Source organism: Tachypleus tridentatus, chromosome 1 (genome assembly GCF_004210375.1).
Source record: "Tachypleus tridentatus isolate NWPU-2018 chromosome 1, ASM421037v1, whole genome shotgun sequence".
NCBI classification, from domain to species: domain Eukaryota; kingdom Metazoa; phylum Arthropoda; class Merostomata; order Xiphosura; family Limulidae; genus Tachypleus; species Tachypleus tridentatus.
In genome coordinates, this window is record NC_134825.1 from 101,367,524 (window position 1) to 101,373,523 (window position 6,000).

Consider the following 6,000-nt stretch of genomic DNA (forward strand, 5'->3'; position numbering starts at 1 on the left):
TGAAAGAAGAGCCCAAGGGTGGTGATGACCAGCTGCCTTCGCTCTCGTCTTACACTGCTAAATTAGGGACATCTAGCGCAGATATCCTCGTGTAGCTTTGCGAGAAAATCAAAACCATACCAAATCCTTGTCTATAATTTATTCCAATTAATCTTGTATATTCGATTTGTTTTGGAAGATTATTCAATTATTTCTGTTTAAGTGTTTTAACTCTGAATAGTCCTAAAGCTCGTAAGTATAATACTTCAAACGTTTCTACTTGTGTATGTATTTAACGTTGTAGTAATCTGTTGTAGATTATGCAACTGACAGGCAATTAACTCTCCGCAAAGTCTCCAAAGGTTCTATGAAAGTATAGATACGAATGCTCACCTGTACGGGACCTGGCATGGCTTCGTGGTTAGTGCACTCGATTCGCAATTTGTGAGTTTCGGGTTAAAATCTTATCGCAACACATACTTACTCTTTTTAGCTGTGAGAGCATTATTGCATGGCGCTCAACTGTACTATTTGTTGGTGAGCAGATCAAGAATGGGGTTGGATGGTGTTCACCAGCTGCCTTCCCTTTAGTCTATTACTGCTGAATTAGAGACGGTTAATGAAGATAGCCAACGAATAGCTTTACGCGAAATTCATCAAACAAGCAGTCTAAGTGTACGAGCGTCGTACTATAGTATATGTTTTTGTTTTATATTTTGCTTTCTGTTATTAAAGACACAGATGCTAAAGACACAGTGTGATTTGTGCTTGACGGTCTCACAATGTACATCCACAATAAACTATACCTTTTTTGTTGTTGTTGTTCACATATCACTCTGTTAGTAACTTGCATTTAGAATTTTGTCGGATAACTCGACCATGTTTCTTCTGGGAACAATGTTGTACTCAGTGCATTGATATCCGTTGGAAAAGTTTAAGTATCCACGAAATGAAGGTCTCAGAAATGTTATTCAAACAATAAAATGAACGTGAATACAAGTAACATACGAAGATAAACAAAACAGTCTATTCACAATTAAACTGACAACGTTTGCTCCTAATCGTCTTCGAGTTTGCATTATAACTCAGGCTGGTTGTAAGGATATAGTGAGAAGGTTTTCAAAGCTTTTCATAGAACAAAAGATACATATACACCAGACAAGGTCAAAAGCAGCAAAAATGAAATACCACTTTACTAAATCAGACCAGTATTCTTAAATATTTAAATTACCTACATCAACGATAATTTGCATTAAACATATTCATGGTAGATACACACACACACTCTGGTAACTTATTCAAACATTTTTATCACCCTTACAATAGTATAGCCTCACTTCACGAAGACAAAACCAACAAAGTGTTATGAGAATTTAGGTTAAAATATACTTCATTCCCCTTCGGATAATGAAATATAACCAGGACGATCCGACACTTTTGTAACCACACTGCATGGCACTTGATTTAAGGTATTTTAAATTGTCATGATTGAGCGGTGATGTTTATTCCTGTTTAAAATATCTTAACTAATTTTTTAATTTTGTTAGTATTAAGTAAGTCACTAGTTTGAAGGGAGCAATCTCAATAATTTTTATTTTGAGAAAATTTCGAAACTTTTGGATTTTAACAAATATTGTCTTTAAGCAGTGACAGTTGCAGTCAATCCTATTATTTACTTATAAAGCTATAAAGAAGCCTTGTGATGCCAAATGTTACTGACTGACTGCTTTCCCTCTTCTTAGAAATTTAAAATTATAAATATTCATATGAAGCCCCTATGGGTCTTTGTCTATATGTGCATAATGTGTCATAAAAGCTTAAAATACTAATAACAATACTCCATAAAATCGTCATTGGTTACCAAAGTGTAACTTAATAATTTAGTCCGTGGCATTCGAGTTTCAAACAAGTAAACTACAAATAATCCACAATATACTAAAATGCTGTGAAAAGTTAAAGAGAGAATAAGTTGAACACAGAAAGCAAATGGGAGAGAGAGAGAGAAAAGAGACACAAGTGGATAAAACAAATCTCCATTCTTGTACATACTACTCAAAGATAATTTTATTGAGGATTTCTTCAAATTACTATCTGACTCTTAAGTATATATTCACTAAGTTCTGGCTTATGGAGTATGTGAAAACACATCTATACAAGACATAGAAAAAACCAAGAAACTGCTATTAAGTCAGAATGAAAAACACCTAGTGAAACATAACGTCGGTTATTACTTTAGGTATTTATCATTACTTGTGATAATTCCCATTTTACATTTACCAAGGAGTATAAACCATTAACTCATAATAACTTGTATAAGTTTCTGTATCATCCATCAACTTAAGTAAAACCCGTATTTTCGATAAGAAATGATTCAGAAATAAGATAAAGCAATATGAACCTTACTAAACAATCATTGTGTCGCGCAATTTTTGTCTAAAATGGGGGAATTATCCCGAGCTTTTGCGTTCTGTTTACGAGGACATCATCTAACTATATTTAGAACATCTCAATGTACCCGATTAGAAATAAATTTTATATTTAGTTAATAAATCGTAAAATATAGTAGTTTTTCAAGTTATGGAAAGTTTTTAATCTTAGATCGCTCTAACGAAATATAATTTGATATCAGATCATTGTAAACCTCCTACATACAGAAACCTCTTTCATGAAAAGGCTTTTGTGACACCAGAGAGGAAACACCAATAACAGTTATGAATCAAGGCAATTATCAACTACTCATACAAAGGTCCATACGCGTAATATGCGACATACCTTGAAAATGTTAATTTTAAATTAATAAAAAACACACCTAGTATGTTTCGCCTTCACTTTACCTTAGGCTTGTCCTCAAACCAACTTTTAATTTTAAGGTTCAATTATGTAAGAAATGAAAATCGTCCGTCGGTTATTTATTCCTAGTAATTCACCTCTAAGTAACCACCTATACAATAAAACAATAACACGGAGACCATCTTAACTTTGACTTAACTGTTTGTTTGTTTTTGAATTTCGCGCAAAGCTACTCGAGGGCTATCTGTGCTAGCCGTCCCTAATTTAGCACTGTAAGACTAGAGTGAAGGCAGCTAGTCATCACCACCCACCGCCAACTCTTGGGCTACTCTTTTACCAACGAATATAACCGTCACATTATAATGCCCATACAGCTGAAAGGGCGACCATGTTTGGTGCGACAGGGATTCGAACCCGCGACCCTCGGAGTACAAGTCGAACGCTTTAACACACTTGGTCATGCCGGGCCTTGACTTAACTGAATGGTACATAATATATCATGTACATCATTTTATCAGATTATGAAAATCTTTTAACAACAAAATTAATTACGTCAAAGAATTAGTAACGAAAATATTTAATGAAGAAAAGCTTGAGTAATAAAACTTTGCACTATTTTAATCATACTATATTATTAGTAATAAACATATTTGATGAAGAAAAGCTTGAGTAATAAAACTTTGTACTATTTTAATCATACTATATTATTAGTAATAAACATATTTGATGAAGAAAAGCTTGAGTAATAAAACTTTGTACTATTTTAATCATACTATATTATTAGTAATAAACATATTTGATGAAGAAAAGCTTGAATAATAAAACTTTGTACTATTTTAATCATACTATAGTATTAGTAATAAACATATTTGATGAAGAAAAGCTTGAGTAATAAAACTTTTACTATTTTAATCATACTATAGTATTAGTAATAAACATATTTGATGAAGAAAAGCTTGAATAATAAAACTTTGTACTATTTTAATCATACTATAGTATTAGTAATAAACATATTTGATGAAGAAAAGCTTGAATAATAAAACTTTGTACTATTTTAATCATACTATAGTATTAGTAATAAACATATTTGATGAAGAAAAGCTTGAGTAATAAAACTTTTACTATTTTAATCATACTATAGTATTAGTAATAAACATATTTGATGAAGAAAAGCTTGAATAATAAAACTTTGTACTATTTTAATCATACTATAGTATTAGTAACGAAAATATTTAATGAAGAAAAGCTTGAGTAATAAAACTTTGTACTATTTTAATCATACTATATTATTAGTAATAAACATATTTGATGAAGAAAAGCTTGAATAATAAAACTTTGTACTATTTTAATCATACTATATTATTAGTAATAAACATATTTGATGAAGAAAAGCTTGAGTAATAAAACTTTACTATTTTAATCATACTATAGTATTAGTAATAAACATATTTGATGAAGAAAAGCTTGAATAATAAAACTTTGTACTATTTTAATCATACTATAGTATTAGTAATAAACATATTTGATGAAGAAAAGCTTGAGTAATAAAACTTTTACTATTTTAATCATACTATAGTATTAGTAATAAACATATTTGATGAAGAAAACCCTTTAATAACGAAACTTTACAGAATATTCATTGAACTACAAAATTAACAATGAAACTGTTTTAAAAACCTCTTTAATAATGAAATATCACAGCCCTTAGTTGTATCATTAAGTATTGGTATTTAATATTACAATGATGGTGATGAAACAAAATGACGACCATAAAAATCATCAGTTTAAAAGCACCTTTAAAGTCGCTGAATATTAACAGAAACTGTTTCACAGTATTAGCTGAGCACAACTAAAGCTTTTTTTACCTAAATCATTATATACATGTTTACGAAGTGATTCAAAGTTTCACTACTTCAGCGAATTTTCATCTACACAACTAAGTAAATTTTCCAAGCAAGAGTGCAGAAAAAAATATGAATTCTTTCACAAAACTCTTCCTTACAAAGTCCAATTATTTCTCTCTCATACCAACAAAAACAACATCACATGGCGGTGACTTAGATCAAATTATTATTTCATTCCTCTTTGGGGAATGAAAAATAATCAGGTGCGGTTTAGAAACGTTTGTTTCTCTTTATCACATTGTGTGGTTAAGAATTATAGGGCGCGTGAATTTAGAGTTTTCTTGATTTGTCAAGATTTGAATATTATATTATTTTCGTTGATTAAGGTTCATAAAGAGAAGGAAGGATGTCGGGAGAAGCTGTGAAGACATTACACAAGGTCAGGTGAGGAAGCGTAGAAGTAAAACTTCGATGGATCGTTTCGTGACTGCAGAAGAAAGATCTGCTGTCACAGAAAGGACAACAGGAAGATACGGTATGTGTATGTCCTCTCCTGTTTAATATAAAACCATGTTATTCTGGTTCGAATTCTCATTACACCAAATATGTTCGTTCTTTCAGCTGTGGGGGCGTTATTATGTGGTGGTCAATCCCACTATTCGTTGGTAAAAGAATAGCCGAAGATTTGGCGGTGGGTGGTGATGACTAACTGCCTTCCCTCCAGTCTTACACTGCTAAATTAGGAACGGCTGGCGCAGATAGCACTCGTGTAACTTTGCGCAAAATTCAAAACAAACAACTGTTAAATAATCCAATTCTTGTTTCTTTCGTAACATTAAAATGTTCTACAATACTAAAGTTGGTTGTCTTTATAAAATATTTACTCTTTAGAATTATACTTGTTTATCAATATACTAGCAATGTAAATGATAGCTAATAAGCCATTTATTGAGAAGTGCAATATTTTGTATTAATTTCTACTGATGCACAGAAGGAAAAATAAATGAAAATCATAAGTAATATGTTACTAATGAATAGGAATATTGTTTGTTTTTTCAATTTCGTGTAAAGCTATTTTTATAAACGCACATATGCTCAGATGATTATTTCCTGCAGCAAATACCTTCCCTGCACATGTGAACATACCAGTCCAGCAGATTTCACCTTGGTACTACTCTTGACCATTATACAGTTGTGGTACTCAAATTACCACGTCTAACTTTGCTACCATTCATATGCATGTGAGTTTTCTATCATTCTCTGATTGTCGCCTTGGTGGCACGGTAGTATGTCTACGGACTTACAACCCCAGAAATTACTAGGTTTTGATACCCGTTGTGGACAGAGCACTGATAAACCAGTGTATAGCTTTGTGTTTAACTTTAAT